This window comes from Sciurus vulgaris (assembly GCF_902686455.1).
Source record: "Sciurus vulgaris genome assembly, chromosome: 11".
In the NCBI taxonomy this organism is placed as follows: domain Eukaryota; kingdom Metazoa; phylum Chordata; class Mammalia; order Rodentia; family Sciuridae; genus Sciurus; species Sciurus vulgaris.
The window spans coordinates 22,759,441-22,779,584 of NC_136472.1; the positions used below are offsets into that span (position 1 = coordinate 22,759,441).

Genomic DNA, 20,144 nt, shown 5'->3' on the forward strand with positions numbered 1-20,144 from the left:
AAACAAAGTTGAACAAACAGAGAAGATGGTAAGAAATCATGAACAGAATCTACAAGAATTATGGGACATCATGAAAAGGCCAAATTTAAGAATTATTGGGATTGAGGAAGTCTTAGAGAAACAAACCAAAGGAATGAACAATCTATTCAATGAAATAATATCAGAAAATTTCTCATATCTGAAGAATGAAATGGAAAATAAAGTCCAAGAGGCTTATAGGACTCCAAATATACAAAATTGCAACAGACCCACATCAAGGCACATTATAATGAAAATACCTAACATACAAAATAAAGATAGAATTTTAAAGGCTGTGAGAGAAAAGAACCAAATTACATTCAGGGGAAAATCAATACAGATATCAACAGACTTTTCAGTCCAGATCCTAAAAGCTAGAAGGGCCTGGAACAAGATTTTTCAAGCCCTGAAAGAAAATGGATGCCAACCAAGACTCTTATACCCAGCAAAACTTACTTTCAGATTTGATGACGAAATAAGATCTTTCCATGAAAAACAAAAGCTAAAGGAATTTACAAAAAGAAAGCCAGCATTAGAGAATATTCTCAGCAAAATATTCTATGAAGAAGAGATGAAAAACAAAGAAGCAAATCAGCAAAGGGAGGAATTATCCTAAAGGAATTGTCAAATAAAGGAGGAACCAAGTTGTGTCAAAAAATAAATTAATTAATTAAATTAAAATAATGAACCAAATGACTGGGAATACAAATCATATCTCAATAATCACCCTGAATGTTAATGGCCTGAATTCATCAATCAAAAGACATAGACTAGCAGATTGGATTAAAAAGAAAGATCCAACAAAATGTTGCCTGCAAGAGACTCACCTCATAGAAAGAGATACCCATAGACTAAAGGTGAAATGTTGGGGAAAAACATACCATGCACATGGACTCAGCAAAAATGCTGGAGTATCCATCCTCATTTCAGATAATGTGGACTTCAAGCCAAAGTTAGTCAGAAGGGATAAAGAAGGACATTTCATACTGCTTAAGGGAACCGTAAATCAGCAAGACATAACAATCATAAACATCTATGCCCCAAACAGTGGCTCATCCATGTAGGTAAAACAAATCCTTCTCAATTTCAGAAACCAAATAGACCATAACACAATAATATGAGGTGATTTTAACACGCTTCTCTCACCACTGAACAGATCTTCCAAACAAAAATTGAACAAAGAAACCATAGATCTCAATAACACAATCTATAATTTAGACTTAATGGACATTTATAGGATATACCATTCAACCAAGAGCAAATACACTTTCTTCACAGCAGCACATGGGACCTTCTCCAAAATAGACCATATATTATGCCACAAAGCTAATGTTAGCAAATACAAGAAGATAGAGATACTACCTTGTATTCTATCAGATCATAATGGATTGAAGTTAGAAATAAATGAAAGAGTAAAAAACAGAAACTACTCCAACACCTGGAGATTAAACAATATGCTATTATATGATGAATGGATAACAGAAGATATAAGGAAGGAAATTAAAAAATTCTTAGAGGTTCATGAGAACAAAGAAACATCATATCAAAATCTCTGGGACACTATGAAAGCAGTACTTAGAGGAAACTTTATTTCATGGAACGCATTCAATAAAAGAAGTAAAAATCAACAAATAAATGACCTATCACTAAGGCTCAAAGCCCTAGAAAAAGAAGAACAGACCAACACCAAAAGTAGTAGAAGACAGGAAATAGTTAAACTCAGAGCTGAAATCAACAAAATTGAAACAAAAGATACAATACAAAAAAATTGACAAAATAAATAGTTGGTACTTTGAAAAAATAACCAAAATTGATAAACCTGTAACTACACTAACAAAGAGAAGATGAGAGAAAACCCAAATCACTAAAATTCAGAATGAACAAGGAAATATCACAACAGACACGAGTGAAATACAAAACATAATTAAAGCTATTTTGAAAATCTATACTCCAACAATATAGAAAATGTCGAAGACATCAACAGGTTACTAGAGACATATGAATTGCCTAAACTGAACAAGGAGGACATACACAATTTAAATAGACCAATTTCAAGTAATAAAATAGAAGAAGTCATCAAAAGCCTACCAACAAAGAAAAGTCTGGGAACAGATTGGTTCTCAGCCAAGTTCTACAAAACCTATACAGAAGAGCTCATTACAATACTTCTCAAAGTTTTCCATAAAATAGAAGAGGACGGAATCCTCCAAAACTCATTCTATGAAGCCAATATTACCTTGATACCTAAACCAGACAGAGACACATCTAGGAAAGAAAATTTCAGACCAATATCCTTAATGAACATCGACGCAAATTTCTCAACAAAATTTTAGCAAATCGCATACAGAAACATATTAAAAAGATAGTGCACCATGATCAAGTGGGTTTCAGCCCAAGGATGCAAGGTTGGTTCAACATCCGGAAATCAATAAATGGAATTCACCATGTCAATAGACTTAAAGTCAAGAATCACATGATTATTTCAACAGATGCAGAAAAAGCATTTGATAAAATACAGCACCCCTTCTTGCTGAAAACACTAGAAAAAATAGGGATAGTGGGAACATTCCTTAACATTGTAAAGGCCATCTATGCTAAGCCCATGGCTAATATTGTTCTAAATGGTGAAAAACTGAAAGCATTCCCCCTAAAAACTGGAACAAGGCAGGGATGCCCTCTTTCACCACTTCTATTCAATATCGTCCTTGAAACTCTAGCCAGAGCAATTAGACAGACCAAAGAAATTAAAGGGATATGAATAGGAAAAGAAGAACTCAAACTATCCCTATTTGCTGATATGATTACATGCTTAGAGGAACCAGGAAATTCCACCAGAAAACTTTTAGAACTCATAAGTGCATTCAGTAAAGTAGTGGGATATAAGATCAATGCACATAAATCTAATGCATTTTTATATATGTGATGAATCTTTGGAAAGAATATTTAGGAAACCTACCCCATTCACAATAGCCTAGAAAAAAATAAAATACTTGGGAATCAATCTCACAATAGAGGTGAAAGACCTGTACAATGAGAACTACAGAACACTAAAGAAAGAAATTAAAGAAAACCTTAGAAGATGGAAAGATCTCCCATGTTCTTGGATAGGCAGAATTAATATTGTCAAAATGAACATACTACCAAAAGTGCTATACAGTTTCAATGCAATTCCAATTAAAATCCCAATGATGTACCTTACAGAAATAGAGCAAGCAATTATGAAATTCATCTGGAAGAATAAGAAACCCAGAATAGCTAAAGCAATCCTGAGCAGAAAGAGTGAAGCAGGGGGTATCGCAATACCTGAACTTCAACTCTACTACAAAGCAACAGTAACAAAAACGGCATGGTATTGGTACCAAAATAGACAGGTAGATGAATGGTACTGAATAGAGGACACGGACACAAACCCAAATAAATACAATTTTCTCATACTAGACAAAGGGGCCAAAAATATGCAATGGAGAAAAGATAGCCTCTTCAACAAATGGTGCTGGGAGAATTGGAAATCCATATGCAACAGAATGAAACTAAACCCATATCTCTCACCATGCACGAAACTAAGCTCAAAATGGATTAAGGACCTCAGAATCAGACCAGAGACCCTGTAGATTATAGAAGAATAAGTAGGTCCAGATCTTCAACATGTCAGTTTAGGGCCAGACTTCCTCAACAGGCCTCCATAGCACAAGAAATAAGAGCAGGAATCAACAACTGGGATAGATTCACACTAAAAAGCTTTCTCTCAGCAAAGGAAACTATCAGCAATCCAAAGAAAGAGCCTAGAGAGTGAGAGAAAATCTTTGCCAATCATACTTCAGATAGAGCACTAATCTCCACAATCTATAAAGAACTCAAAAAACTCTACACCAAGAATGCAAATAATCCAGTCGACAAATGGGCTAAGGAAATGAATAGACGCTTCACAGAAGAAGATCTACAAGCAATCAACAAACATATGGAAAAATGTACAACATCTCTAGTAATAAGAGAAATGCAAATCCAAACCACCCTAAGATTCCATCTCACCTCAATTAGAATGGTGATTATCAAGAATACAAGCAACAACAGGTGTTGGCAAGGATGTGGGGAGAAAGGTACACTCATATATTGCTGGTGGGTCTGCAAATTAGTGCAGCCACTCTGGAAAGCGGTGTGGAGATTCCTTATTAAACTTGGAATGGAACCACCATTTGACCCAGCTATCCCACTCTTTGGCCTATACCCAAAGGACTTAAAATCAGCATACTACAGAGATACAGCCACAGCAATGTTAATAGCTGCTCAATTCACAATAGCCAGATTGTGGAACCAACCTAGATGTCCTTCAATTGATGAATGGATAATGAAACTGTGATATATATATATATATATATATATATATATATATATATATATATACACACACAATGGAATATTACTCAGCCATAAAGAATGATAAAATTATGGCATTTGCAGGCAAATGGATGAAATTGGAGAATATCATGCTAAGTGAGATAAGCCAATCTCAAAAAAACCAAAGGACGAATGATATCGCTAATAAGTGGATGATGACACATAATGGGGGGTGTGAGGAGTTAATGTTAAGGTTAGAGTTAGGGTTAGGGAGGGGGGCAAGAATAGAGGAAGGAAGGACTGTATAGAGGGAAAAGAGGGGTGGGAGGAGTGGGAGAGGTGTGGGGAAGGGAAAAAAATAACAGAATGAATCAAACAACATTACCCTATATAAATTTATGATTACACAAATGGTATGCCTTTATGTCATATACAAACAGAGAAACAACATGTATCCCATTTGTATACAATAAAAAAAAAAAGGCCAGGAGGCCAAAATATAATTATGCAGGGAACCTAAATAATTCAACATAGTTGGGGATATTAGTTTAAATATTCATTCAGCAATTGTTTAGTGAAACTGCACACTAAGCTGCTTTGAAGGTAAATTATAAAGATCCAAGATGGCAGACTAGAGGGAGGCTGCATTCCTCGCCCCTTTTTAAATCAAGTTTCAAGTCTGAGACTAGAAAGTCAGAAATGGGCCAGATCTCAAAATCTTGTTACAGTTTAATGGTAAGGATCATGGAGAAAATGCAAGTATTTTTAAGATGGCTAGCGATGCTATTAGATTTTACAATTAGGTTAATGAAGCAATTGGATTTACAGTGAAAACTCAACCTACAGTTTGATAAATGAATTCAGGGAATGAGATCAGCAACAGAAGAGCAGAAGGCTACTGTCATGATCTGATTGTGAAAGCCACAGATTGAACTCTGATCCTGCTGGTGAAGAGGCAGAGTGCAGTGGACACTGGAATCATGCTCCAATCCCCTCCAAAAGGCCAGTGTGCACCATACCCCGTGACCGTGACTCTGGGCTGTGAACAGTTCGCAGACCTACAATTCTCTGAACAATTACACTAAAGAAAACTGGAGCTTTGGTTCATGGATCTTCTCTACCCGCTTAGACTCCTCAAGTGGAAAGTAAAAGACTATCACAGAAGTGTAAGAATGTTGGGTCCCCTTGCCTCCAGGCAGAAAAGGTTTGGAATAGAATGAATAGTCCAGAGCAGTCAAGGCCCCAGGTTAAAGCCAAATTTACTTTGATACAACATACTTCTTCTTACCTTGTCAGTTTCCCTCAGTCCCTGCTTGTCTGTTACCTTCATAGAAATCCCCACATCAGTTTCTGTGTCTGTGCAACACAAAATGACAGGGAGACAGACCAGCCACAGGTGAGATTCAGGTTCTGCCTCCCATGACAAGATGGATGAGGAAATTGAGAAGATGGAAGTGAGAGATCTGTGAGTCTTTGCAAGTGAATAAAGCTGCTCTATATCCTGTAGAAGTGCCTTCCTGCTACCAGTAGGTGGTCTTTCCACCTCTGTATAAGGATTATTCAACATTGCCTGAAGATTCTCTCATGGCCTCCCCTGAGGCAGTTGCCCTGAAAGACATTGGTGACTCTGCTTGGGAATAACCCCACCTCCTTCATTGCTTCTAGACCCATATCTAGATTCAAGTCTAAAGTTAAAGAACTACTAAGTGTGACTCTGACTAGGTGCACTACACTCCAGAAAACTACAAGATTTTTAAAATTTATGTACAAGAGGAATCCAGAAAAATATGTGTAAATGAATATCAAGTGTGGGATAATGGTGGAACAAAGTTGAATCAGGCCAAATTTATAGATGCAAGTTCACAAAGCAAATGTTCTTAGAGTCGTGTGTAATAGAGTTCGGAAAGGCTCTGTTTGGTTAGTTAGCTACAACAAGGACCAACATGTAGTCCTCAAGAGTGAGCTAAAAATGCTAAGCATCTAAGGATTTAGGATTAGATAGGGAAAGCTTAGAGAAATTGAAATGCACTGTGATTTGTCATTTAAGACTCACCCACCATGAATAAGTCCAATAGATAACTTTTATCACAATTATGAATAATAGGTTTGTGAGAGGAGTCCTGACATCCTTGAAGATTTTGGTGACTGTTCTTCCCTGCTGGTGGAACCCCACAGTGGGATCTGTGGTCCCTGAACTGGAGAAACCTAGATGCAATGTTAATAATTGGGTCCACAGATGGCAGGAGTCAAGTGGCAGCACTCTACCTCCAAGGTCTGGGTGGTGTGGCCACCACTGTGAACAACAGTGTTAAAGAAGAAATCTGAATAATTCCACAAGAAAAATCTATGACCTTGGCTGGTTGATTTTAGGCTTCCTAAAAGTGAAATATTACAGAAACCTTAAAGAGTTCTTACTTGCTAGATTTCAGCAGATAAGTTTTAAGTGAATCAAAGCAAAACTGAATTTAGAAAACAGAAAGTCATGTTCCCTCAATCAACTTCCTGACTTGAGTCACTTTGCAGATTCAGAACCCCTAAAATGAAAGAGAAGTTGGGTGTGCTTGAGGTAGGAACAGGAATGCTGTCTATAATTTATGTGAACCTTTCTCCAACCCTTATTCAAGGTACCCTAAAGCCCTTTTCAGGGTAACAGTTCATTAGACAAAGGGAAATAATTAGGTACCTCTGTGACTACTGGACCCCAATTATCAATTGGCACTAATTAAAGAACACCTCAACATTAGCACAGTCCTGAAGAGGAAAGTCTCATGAAGATTAGGAGATGAATGAAATTTTAATACAGCTTTTTCTCTCTGTGTGCTGTGTCCCACACTCATTTGGTGGTTATTTATGCTTTTATGAAATAAAATTAAGAAGCATCTCCACACTGGCATATCGACCTATAGAGATGAAAAGCTTATGGTGGGAAAGTGGTAGCCAGTTCAAATGACTCTATCTAGAAAAATAGGGGGGAAAAAGCGAAACTTATTGTACATAGTATAGTGTTGCATGAAAAATAAAATTGCTTTCCTTGAGGCATTTCAGAGTTTATTGCCACTATGAAGACCTTGAAAGATATACCAGGTCTGATTTTTACCATATTCACCTGAACTATTTGTCCTGTATAGAATAGAGATGGTTTTAGCAAACTTAGAGTGGAATTCCATAAGCTTAATCAGAAGGAGTCTCCATGTGTGGCTGTTGAACCAGATATGATGTCCTTGCTTGAAAAAAAATAACATATATCCCTGGTGACTGATATGCAGCTACTGATCTGGCAAAGGCTTCTCCATACCTTTCGATAAAAGACTATCAGAAGGACTGTGGTTTCATCTAAAAATACCAGCAATGAATATTTTTTCTCTTACCCCAGGAGAAAGTGATCCAGCCCTGTGACGTGGTCTGCTATGATATCATAATGATCTTCTGTGGTGTCATAATGAGCTGCTAGAGTGTCAAAATGACCTCTCTTTATGTCATAATACCCTGCTGTGGTGTCATAAGGATCTATTTTGATGTCATAATTACTTCCTGTGGTGCAAAAATGACCTGTTGTGACATCATAATGACCAGCTGTGGTGTCATAATGACTTTCTATTTAGTCATAATCTGCCATGATGTCATAATGACCTGCTGTGGTATCACAATGACCTACTGTGGTCATAATGACTAGCCATGGTGCAATAATGACCAGCTATGAGGTCATAATGACCTGATGTAATGTCATAATGACCTGCCAAGATGTCATAATGACCTGCCATGATGTCATAATCCCCTGCTGTGTTGTTATGATGATTTGTTGTCCTGTTCTAATGACCCATTATAATGTCATGATGACCTGCTATAATTGAGAGTTCTGAGGCAGGAAGATGAGTCAGCTGGGTTGAACTGTCTTCTGGAGTATTTTGTTTTCTATATCATGGAATCACTAAGGTTACATTAGATAGTAGAACTATGGCTAAGTCATTTCCCAAATGTTGGTTTTATTTCCTCAGCAGGATGAAAACTTTGGATCTAAAATGAAAAATGCATTAGAGCTAAATATGTTCTTTGGATTTATTCTCCTTTTCTTTAGTCATTCAACACATGCCATCCGTTTACCTAATATGCCCCAAGTTTTTGCTAGGCACTAGGAGAGACACACATATGAGAATCTCAGGGCTCATACTCTGCTGTGAGTACAGATAGCAATACTTTACATGTAAACCAGTAATTTCAGTGACATGTGACTGGTGCTTCAACATTCAAGTGTTGTGTAAATTGGGAAGTATTGGTTTTCTTTAAACCTGTGTTTTCTTATTTATACAATGGAATAATATCTGTGTTACAATATTTTGGGGTGGGATTAAAAAGTAATAAGCAGTGTTTAAAAGGGCCTATGCACTATCCAGCACACAATAAATGTTCAATGCTTTTTTTTTTTTTTAAAGGCTGATGATAGCAGCAGAGGGTTGAGGTAGCAAGGAAAGGGAAATGTCTGATTTTACCTGGTACTGCAAAAATCTCTGCAGAAAACTAGGTCTTGAAGGATGAGTTTGTAGGTGGTGAAGAGAATTATAGAGTGGATAATCATGTGAAATTCAGTGTTCTAGGTGAGAATTTTGTTTGTAGTCTAATTAGTTAAGCCATCTTGAAAGAACTCTTAAGAAAGTTAGGATGAGATCAGTTTACGAATCGCTTCATGTATCATGCCAATGGAGCCATCTTTAGATAATAATGAAGAGTCTGCATAGATCTTTAGTGAGAGGAGTAAGGCACTCAGAAATTATATATATCTAAACAAGCAGCAACAAGATGGGATGGACAGAGGATATTTGGTGACCTTGCACCTAAGTAGAATGATGAAGAATTATTGTATATTATGTCTACAGCTATTGGAGAAATGGAAAGACAACACAGCAAGAAAAACAATTCTTTTGCTTTTGGAAATAGCTGGTATATTTGTGCTACATTAAACTAGTCCAGGAGATGGAATTTACCACTCATCAGTGGTAGTATTTTATGGGAGCTGGCAGCACTAATACATGTGAGAACAGTTAATCTATTGGAGTATGGGAGTTGGAGGGAAATGTAATTCATGAGCATCTGCCTGAGTCTATTTGGCAAGAAATGGTATTGATAAACCTTCAGTTTATCAGCATGTAAAATGCTAAGATCACAGTGTATTCAGAAAAGAGTTTTCTAAAGATCTCAGAAAATGTTTTTGAACTTTCATGGTGCTCTGGATGATTTTGTTTTTGTTTGGTTCGTTGGTTTTTAAAATCTACAATGTTTTGTTTCACCTTTAAATTCCTTTCTTGGAAAATAAAATATAGAACTTAGTCTAATATTTACCTAGTAGTCTAGTAAAATAGTGCTCCTTTAATTTTTTTAGCAGTGAACCAGTGGAAGAGACTGATTTTGACCATTTGAGTATTGGAATATATATCTTAGATTGCCTTAGATGATAAAGAAACCTGTCTATGCTTGTTTTTCTTGTAAATGCTGCAGTATAGGTTACACTGCATTACTGTGTTGTAGAGTAGCTTGGTGCTCTGCTGTGGCAAGCATTAGTGTGCAGTCCTGCATTGGGAGTTTGTCCTCATTATGGCTGTATCTGATCACAGTAATACTAATGAAGACAAGAGAATGAACAGAAATTGATTTGGTCTTTCACTAAATGTTTCACAGTCTACTGGATCGTAATCATTACCATTTGCCATGCAGCTCTTAAAATAAGTAAGACTCAGTCTTTTCACTCTCTGTCCCAGAATAGCCAGCAGATTTTAAAAATCTGATAGATAGTGGCATATCTCAGAAGTCATGCACTCAAAATTTTTATTACAAGCTAGGTGGAGAGACAGTATCCACACTTACCCTCTCTCCATTTTCTCTCTCTATCTTCATATTTAGAAATGCCATCCATCTTCCCTGCTTTATCTTGGACACCACTCTAACTGTGGTCTGATGTCTACGTCCCCTCCTTCCCTTTCATTCCTACTATTTCTCAGGTTTTTGGATTCTATGTCCAGGTATCACCAATCCCCTTTTCCTAATTTGAGTTCAATATTAAGTATATCATTCTGAATGTTGAGAGTTTCTGACCCGTTTTGAAAAACAGCAAATGGAAAATTACCGTACCACGAAAAATTCCTTTGTACATTTGGTTAAGATGTGTTTTCCTCCATTGCCTGAAGAATAATTGTATAATTTCACCTATCATGCATATTCCATTCTATTAAAGAAGAAAATAGATGTTAAAACATTTTCTGAATCTTTGTAGCACCAATTTTATTATAAGATTTAGGAGTGAAATAAATTTATTAAGGATCATCTCTGCTATCCCAAAATATGGGAGAAAGGACAGGGAAGAGCAGGTCAGGGGAAGTGTCCCAGGAAAAACAATCTCTGATGTCTCTCCCAGGTGGTGGTGGAGGGGCTCACTCATGCCCAGGTGGCTCCAGATGTTCTTGTGACTGGAATCCATATGCAGAAGCCCAATGAACTTTGCTTTCCTCCCTCCTGTACCTGTTTAAATCCATGTCTGGCTGATTCTCATGCAAAAATGTTAGGATTCATGGAGCTCCGGAATCTCCTGTCTGGCTTTGTCTCTAATTCAGCTATCCACTTTAATAGGAGCTGCTTTGTTTCTGAATCCGTGCCTTCTGGGCCAATGTATGGCAAGGTGGCATGAAGCCATATATTCTTAGAGTACAGGTGACAAGCTTCCTAATCATCCCCTTCCAGCCCTTGCTGTTTTTATGTGTAAAACACAGGCAGCTGCAGTTTAATGATGGGGTTTCCTAGTGAACAGGGAGTTTTCTTCTGATGATGTATCCTGAGAGGACTTGTTTTCTGCTTCCCACCCCCTGTGATCACCCAGGGCCTGGGTGGAGGGACTGTGTAGGGACATGTTGGATGCTATTTTAGAAGTGGAGTTGCTGAGCTTCAGGGTGCAGCAAGAAATGGAAAGCAGGCTTGCTTTTCTGTTGCCCTTCTGCCATGACTGCTGGTTCCTCTCAGCCAACTGATGCCCAGAAAGCAAGAAAGGGAAGGCGCAGAGGGCAGATTCAATGGCACTGCTGTATTGGAGGAGATAGAGAGTAGTAGAATCTGCCTTGGGTTGGCAAGCCCCAACCTCTGGATGTGCACACCTAATTGAAAACACACGCTGATTGCCCCCTGGGTTGCCTGGTGCTGAAGCATCAGCTATGTAGACACTGCATGTTTAGATCTTCTGTTTACCACAGATACCTAGATGTGGTATGGGCTGCAAGCCATGTCAAACCTAATTGTCATTATTGTGGGGCTGGGTGGTTGGAGAGTAGCTCACTAACTAAATCTGTGGGAATATGTTATGGCAACCTTAAGCACCTAAAACAGGCTTTTCACTTTGTAGATTGAGAGAGATGATTATCAGGATCAAGATACTTTCCAATTCAGAGATATTAAGCAGAGATGTGAAAGCCAAGTAGAGGTTTACCCAAATTACCCATGAGAAAAAGAATTCCAGGCAGAGAAAGCACATAAAAACATTGTCCATATTGTCATATTGTTGTCTATAAAACTCCTAAATTCTAATTCTACTAGAGGAAGGCAAAATACTTGATGTCTCACACCTGTTTCTATCACACTGGCCAAGCTGAACATCAATTCCTCATCTGTATTGTTTTAATAGCTTTCTGATTGGCCTGTCTAAGATCACCAAGGCTTGCTAAAACCTAAATGGCATTCTGTCATTCTTAAGCACAAAACATTCCAATGACTCTTCATTGCATTCAGAGCAACAGCCTGAAGTTCTTGAATGTTTGAAAGACACAGATAGAACTGAGGATCCCTGAGTTTTTGATGCCATCTCCTGTGACTTAGCCCTAAACTCATTTGACTTTCTTGCAATTCCTGCACATGCTGGTTATGAACCCATGGTAAGGACATTGCAATGAACACCTTTCTCTATCCCTGAAACACTTCCCACCCACATGTCTGTTTGGCCTGCTCCCTTCCTGCCTTCATATTTCTTCTCAAAGGTCAATTTATAGGCCTTTTGTGACTAAGTCATAACACCTCCTTCAGTACTTCTTTACTACATAACAGTACTAAGATTTCCCTCATAGTACTTATTATCACCTCAGTTTTGTATTTTTATTTGTATCTTGTGTATTTTCCCTCCACTAAAGGTAAGCTTCATAAGATTAAGGCCATTATCTCCGCTGATCAGCATTGGGTGATAAGGGCTTAGGGTAGTGCTGTTGATAACATCAACAGCTTTTGAATGAATGGATGAATATAATTGCAAAAATATTTTTGTAACTGAGAGCTTTATGAAATAAATGGAAATACTTTTAGGAGAATTTCTGGATTCATGCTGTATTTAAAAACTCCATAAATTTAACATGTAATACTATAGAACAAAATCACAATTCTCACTGGCAGATTAAAAAATCTCACATTCTTTTTAACACATGTGCATACACATACACACATACACACACAACGAACAAACAAAAAAAACGGGGATGGAATATAAAAATGTGGTTTTAGTATCAAGTTTCCATTTTGGAGCCTGTTCAGGGATGTTCCTGTTGCACAGGGTTATTTCTATTGGAAACTATTTTTCACACTTTCACTTTCTTGCCCTAATTCTTACTTCTTACAGTTACACAAGGAAATAATATAGTTCATGAGTCCCAAGTGATATCCAATGATTTCTAGGTGAGATTTTGCCAGTGTACTCTGCCAATGCTGGTTGGGGCAGTGACCCTGTGTCTTTTGGTCCCTCCCCCCTGAGCATTTCTGTGCCTCTCCTGTCTTTGCTGGAATCATAGTAAACTGATGCGATTCTATGTTCTCTGCCCACTGTGAATAGAAAAGAAAGATTTTTGAAATTATTTCAATCTTTTCATTGACACAAAATAATTGTGCATATTTGTGGGGTATAATGTGGTATTTTTATTTGTGCACACATTGTGTAATTATCACATCATGGTAGTTTGCATATCCATTTCATTAAACTTTTATTATTTCTTTATAGTGAGTAAATTCAACCATTCCTCCCAACTGCTCTCCCCAGCCACCAGTAATGTTATGTTCCTAACTTCTCTGAGATCAGCTTTGTCTAGCCTTAGCCTAGGAGTGAAATAGTTTGGCATTTGTCTTTCTATGCCTGAGTTATTTCATTCAATATAATGTCTACCATGTCTGTCCATGCTGATGCAAATAACAGGGCTCCATCTCGCTTATGGCACAGTAGTAGTACATGATGTAACCATACCACATTTCTTCATGCATTCCTCAGTTGATGGACACCAAAGTTAATTTCATATCTGGGTTATTGTGACTAGTTTGGCAGTAAAGATGAAAGGGCAACTGTCTCTTTGACACATGAATTGCATTTCCTTTGAATGTAATCCCAGTGGTGGAATTGTTGGATCACACAGTAGTTCTAATTTAAATTTTATGAGGATCCTCCATAATTTTTCCACAATGACTGTATTAATTCACATTTCTACTAACAGTGTATACAGACTGAGAGGGATTTGGCTTTCCTTCATGGCCAGTGTGCTGGACTACATAGGTGGATAATATAAATGCAAGCTTACCCTGTTTGGGGATCACACCTGGTGAGATGATACTAAGTAGAACTGACTGCTGATAAAGAGTGGAGAGGGACAAATGTGGGGAGAGGGTGGTGTGTCAGGCACTGGGCATCTGCTTTTGTACTTATCACTTAACCACACTCCAACCTGAAGAAGAGCAGGAAACCTAAGTCTCCAAGAAGGTGAGTGGCTTGCTGAAGGTCACTTAGCTAGTGGTTAAACTCAGGTTCATTTGACTCGATGGACCCTGCTCTTTCACCTCCACTCTGTGCCTATACAATAGAAATAGATCTTGAGGGTTTTGAGCCTAAAGATTTCAAAAATAACATTAGCAGAAGAATGAAGGCAGCCCATGTTGTAGGTGAGACATAGCTAAACCTCAAGGAAGGGAGATAACCAGGCAGTGGAGAGGGCCTGGAGCCTGGCGAAGTGTGCAACATCTGACGATATCAGTCAGACAGGTTCGCCTAACAGGACCCTGGGTGTTGGCAGCCAAAGAAAGGTTGAATATAGGCTTTTGAATCCTACAAGAAGCAGAAAATTTTGAGATCCTCTGTTTTCAGCCTAATAATTAATATTTCTAATGCTGTACTGCGTGTTGGAGACCCAGGCACAAAAGGAAAAATAGTGCATTTTACACACAATGTAAAGGTAATCTGAAATCCTGTAAGTTAGGGTTTCATTTGGATAACCTCCTCAGCTTGTTTTCCCAGAGTGATTTCCCCATGTATGTATGAGTTTATGATTAATGATAATGATGCTGTCAATAATAATTAACACCTTTTGAGCACCTGAATCTAAAACTTTGACCTGTAGTGACATGAAACCTCAAAGCAACTATAGAAAGAGGAAGCTACTTTTATTTCCCATGTTGTCATGAGGAACATAAGGCTTACAGAGGTTTAAGATCACCTCCACATGACACAGATAGCAAAGAGCAGATCTCAAGTTTGCACCCAGGATGTCTGTGTCCAGGAGCCATGTCATCTGAAAGTCTTAGATGTTGTTGTGTGCTAGGTATTTGAAAGGAGGAAAGTAGGATGTGACATTGTTCTCAGGAGGGTATGATGGTAAGATGATTTCTTCCTTCCTTCCCTCCCTTCATCATTCTCTTCCCACTTTTTTTCTGGTCTTTTCTCCCTGCTTCCTTAGGTCTTTAAAATCTCAAATTGGTTTTCTTGAGTGAAGCTGGCATGTTTTCTCAGTCACCAGATGGCATGTACTAAATCCTGGGCACAGCCAGAGTCCCAAAGTCTGGAATTCTTTGTCTCAGCCTCATAATTAACTTTCTCTTCTAAAAATCATCCCAATTCTCTCTTCTCAGCTTCCCATCTAGAAATGAAGCTACCATTACAAATTACTATTGAAGATTATTGTGAAGCACTTTTTAAACATCAGCACAAAATCTATGGAGTTTTCAGAGATTTCAAGATGGAATTGGGAGATGGAAAAGCCCTCTGTGTTAGTCAGCTTTTCATTGCTGTTGCAGAAACACGTGAGATGGACACTTGAGATGAGGAAGTCTTATTTTGACTTGTGATTTCAGAGGTTTGTGTTCATGGTAAACTGAACCCATTGCCTTGGACCTGAGGTGAGGCAGAATATCATGGCAGAAGGGCATGGTGGAGGAAAGCTGTCAGCTCATGGCAACTGGAAAGCAGAGACAGAGAGGAGGAGGGGGGGGAGAAAGGGGATGGAGGGCGGGTAAGAGTGAGGGGGGATAAGGAGAAGGAGAGGAAGATCCCTGAAGAAGATAAACCCATACAGTGCACACCCCCAGTGACCTGTTTCCTCCAACTAGGTCTCAATTCCCTGTGGTCCATTCAGCCATAGCTTTTGATGAACATTTCACTTTTGAATGATGACACCTTATCAAGAGTTCCACTTCCCCCAAATTATTCAACTACTATTACTAAATCTCAGGTCCATATTTCATTCCAAGTGTTAATATCAAATTCCATGCAGTTAGACACAATTACAGAATGCTTCTACTTGAGTTTTCTGGGATTTATTTCTTTAAGACTCTAGACTGTGACCACCTGTGGTGACACAAGTTCTGGCTCCCAGTGACAGTACAATTGGAAAACTTCTGCCCTTCTCACCCAGAGCTTGGATGTCAATCACTTTTCACAGATAACAATTTCAGGCTCCCCCATCTTAGTGCTTGTGTAAATGCTGAATGCCAAATATTTGATTGGCTTTGAAATTATTGTTGCAAAGATATAATTTGTGTTGCCTGAGTTTTATGTCATAGAAAGTTTCAAATCACTTTCTTGAATTTCCCTTTTGAAATATCAACATCATCTGATTCTATTACTCCTTTTAAGTTTTTGTCTTAATCTCTCATCATTTTCTTTGTTATTGATTCCACTATTCGTAAAACTCAAATACTGCATGATGTATGCACTAGTTAGTGCAAGACAAGCTGGAAAGAGTTTAGAAGTTTGGATAGGAAATGTGGCATTATATTAATCAACCCATACAAAAAGAAATAGACTCAAGAAGATCTTAACCTTGATTAAGACAATATTCTGTGTGGGCACTGTGCTGAGTGTTCCACATGCACTATCTCATTTAACACAGTATTGCAAGTAAAACATAGGTTCTCAATGCAGGAAACACAATTCCCCACACAGGAGGAGAAGATTCTCAAAACTTCTTTCAAGGATGTCTGCTCCTAAGACAAAAACTTCCCATCAAAGGAAATAATTAATCTCTGGGAGAAAGAGCACAGTTAAAGTTCAAAAAATAAAATCAAGAATCAGCAAATGGGGATGGATTCAAACTAAACTGCTTCTTCTCAGCCAATGAAACAATAACATGAAGAGAGAGACTAGAATGGGAGAAAATCATTACCACATGCACATCACAAAGAGCACTAATCTCCAGGATATATAAAACACTCAAAAAACTTGACACCAATAAAACAAAGAACCCAGTCAATAATTGGGCTAAGAAGCTGAGTAAACACTTCACAGAAAACGATATACAATCAATCAACAAATATATGGAAAAATGTTCAACATCTCTAGTAATTAGAGAAATGCAAATCAAAACTACTCTAAGATATCACTTCACTCCAGTCGGAATGGCAATAAACTTGTAATGGAACCACCATTTGACCCAGTTTTCCCAGTCTTCCATCTCTACACAGAAGACTTAAAATCTGAAGACTACAATGATGCAGCCACATCAATATTTACAGCAGCACAATTCACAATACCTAAACTGTGGAACCAACCTAGATGCCCTTCAAGAGAAGAACAGATTAAGAAACTGTGGTATATATGCACAATGGAATATTGCTCAGTGTTAAAGGAGAATAAAGTTATAGCATTTGCAGGTAAATGGATGGAGATGGAAAATATCATGCAATGTAAAATAAACCAATCCCCCCAAAAAAGCCAAATGTTCTCTCTGATGTGTAGGTGATGATCCATAATGAGAGCGGGGGGAGGAATGGAGGAACTTGGGATTGAGCAGAGGGCAGTGAGGGATCAAGGAGTAAGAAAGATGGTGGAATGAGTCAGACATCATTACCCTAGGTACTCATATGATCGCACAGAATTTATGACACTATCATGTACATCCAGATAAATGAATAGTCGTGCTCCATTTGTGTACAATAAATCAAAATGTATTCTGCTGTCATGTATAACTAATTAGAACAAACAAAAATTTTTAAAAATTAAAAAATAAAAAAATGTCAAAAATAAATAAATAAGTAAAAAATAAGCAAATAAACAAAAATGAAATGTAGACTTCCTGGGATGGACATTTATCCAAAGAAGACATAACTATGGTAAATATCTATATAAAAAATGTGCTCTCTGTTAGTAATCATTAGGGAAATTGCATATCAAAATCACAGTATCTATGGAAAACTATGGAGGTTCCTTTAAAACTTTCAAAAACTAAAAGTACACTGTACCAAGATAATACCAATACTCAAAGGAATTGAAATCAGAAGCTTACAGTCATGTGCATTCCCAAATCCCTTACATGCTATTCACAGTATTTTAGATTTGGAAGAAACCTAAATTTCAATCAACAGATGACTAGAAAAGAGTCTGTGATGTGTGCCTATAATTAAATATCCTTTGGTCATAAATAAGAAGAAAACCCTTCCATTTCCAACAACATGGATAAACTCAGAGGACATTATTAAAAAAAAAAATATGCCAGAAGCAAAAATGCAAAGGTTACCACTTACAGGATAAATGTAATGTAGACTGAGTCACAGAGTCAAAGGCTGAAATGAGCTGCAGAAGGGGGAAGTGGGAGATGTCAGTCAACACCTCCAGCTTGGGTTGCACAACACGAGTAAGTCCTACAGGTCTACACACCAGAGCGCTAATATTGTCGATAGAGTAGGTATGCATTACAGTTTGCTAAGAGGGTAGATCTTGTGTTAGGTGTACTTATCACAATAAAAATCATAAACAAGGAGTTGGGAAGACACTTGCAACTGAGATCAGATATGTGATTGGGGAACTTTATAGCATAGATTATGATGACAGTTTCAAATGTGTACATGTATCCCCCAACACACATATTTTAAGTGTGTACAGTTTTTGCCTGTGAACTATACCTCAAAGAAGTGATTTTTAGAAATGAAAAAGCAATCCACAGGGGGTGTTAACTGGAGATGAGAGGAAATAAAATTAATGTACAGTCTTTGAGAAAATTATATGTGTGTTTTCTTACATATTATGTACATAACAAAAGTCTTTCCACATGTTGAAAACATTTAAAAACATACAAGAAAGAAGTCAAAACCAATGTAGTTTAGTTATAGATAGAATCTTCACAAAAGATGTCATATAAATAGTCAGTAAATATATGATCAGGAAATTTCAATTTAAGCATCAGAATAATGTATGACTATGTATCTTCTAGAACTACTGAATGAAAAATAATTAGCAATACCAAATGACAAAGTATGGAAAGCCTAGAACTCTCTCATTGTGTTTTAAATATCTTTCCAAATTCTTCATGATGACTATTAATCCACATTAACCAACCCATGAGTCCAGGGACAACTTCAATTTAGAGCCTTCTGGGATTCTGGCTATTTCAAAAACACTATGAAAATTAGGAAAAGCAGATTTTGGATCTAAGTGCTTTAAAATAACTGCCATAACATTTAGACATTCATTGCTTAGGCTCTCAAGCGATTAAGAATGGGTATTCAGAAATGGCTTAAAACTGATAAGATAGAGGTCCCTCTGTGACAGGCATCATTGGGGAGCCTGGACCACTGGTCCCCAGGCTGAACTTAGGTCAGCATGCTATTTACATGGCATTCAGTTTTCCTAGCAACCCAGATTAAGACACGGAAATGTAAGTCCCACTAGTTTATGTCCTACGTGCAGGGAATAAGATCTATATTCAAGAGTTGGTGATATTCAAACATACTGCCAGGACACCCAATTCTAAAACAAAGCCATTCCAACAAGGGCATAACTAACTCCTGGGAAAGGATGTACTGCTACAGGCAAGGCACCTGAGGTTTTACAGGAACATCTTTAAATATCCTGTTAGTGTAAGATGTAAATATTCCTTGTTGTAGTTAATGTTTCCAGAGAAAGACTCCTCTTGTGCAGTGACCCACTGAAATGCTTTTCCTCTGCACTTCCCACATCCTGACCTGATGGACCAGAACCAGGTAATGAGGATCATTTCTCCATAATAATGAATCAAGTGACTTTGTTCTAAATTCAAACCTCGAGATTTCTGTGAAATCACTTTGTGCTTTGGTGAGCACAAAGATGGAAACTTATAAAGACACTTCCTTAAATCTGGTTGTTTTGAAATTGAATTATCTGAGTAAGTTTATTTTAACCCCATCTTGTCTTTCATATTCATAGATGCTTATTCTAAGAATAATTTATTTAAAGATGTATTTGTGCTTGAACACACTGAAATTTCATTAAAATCACCTGACACTGCAAAGGTAGGTTTTCAACAGTGGTGATACTTATTAAATATTGCTATTTTCCTTATATGGTTAGCTTTCTTTGCATACTTTGCCGGGGTCCAGCCCCAGCAGGAGTCCATGGGTTCCATACTGGTAAGGGGGCACCGGGAGACAGCATCAGGGATGGATGGAGAATGAAAGACACAGACTCGAGTTCTGGTGCAATCATTCCCACTTTATTCTGGGGAAGGCTGGGTTTATATACATTTTTCTTCAGGCTTTGATGACAGGATTGT

General features: G+C 37.7%; 1 pseudogene across 1 annotated transcript in view; it reads right to left on the reverse strand.

Annotated features, from left to right (window-relative positions):
• Positions 1–20,144, reverse strand: part of LOC306639775 (olfactory receptor 4C6-like) — a 288,641-nt pseudogene that overhangs the window by 36,275 nt on the left and 232,222 nt on the right. The window lies entirely within an intron of this gene.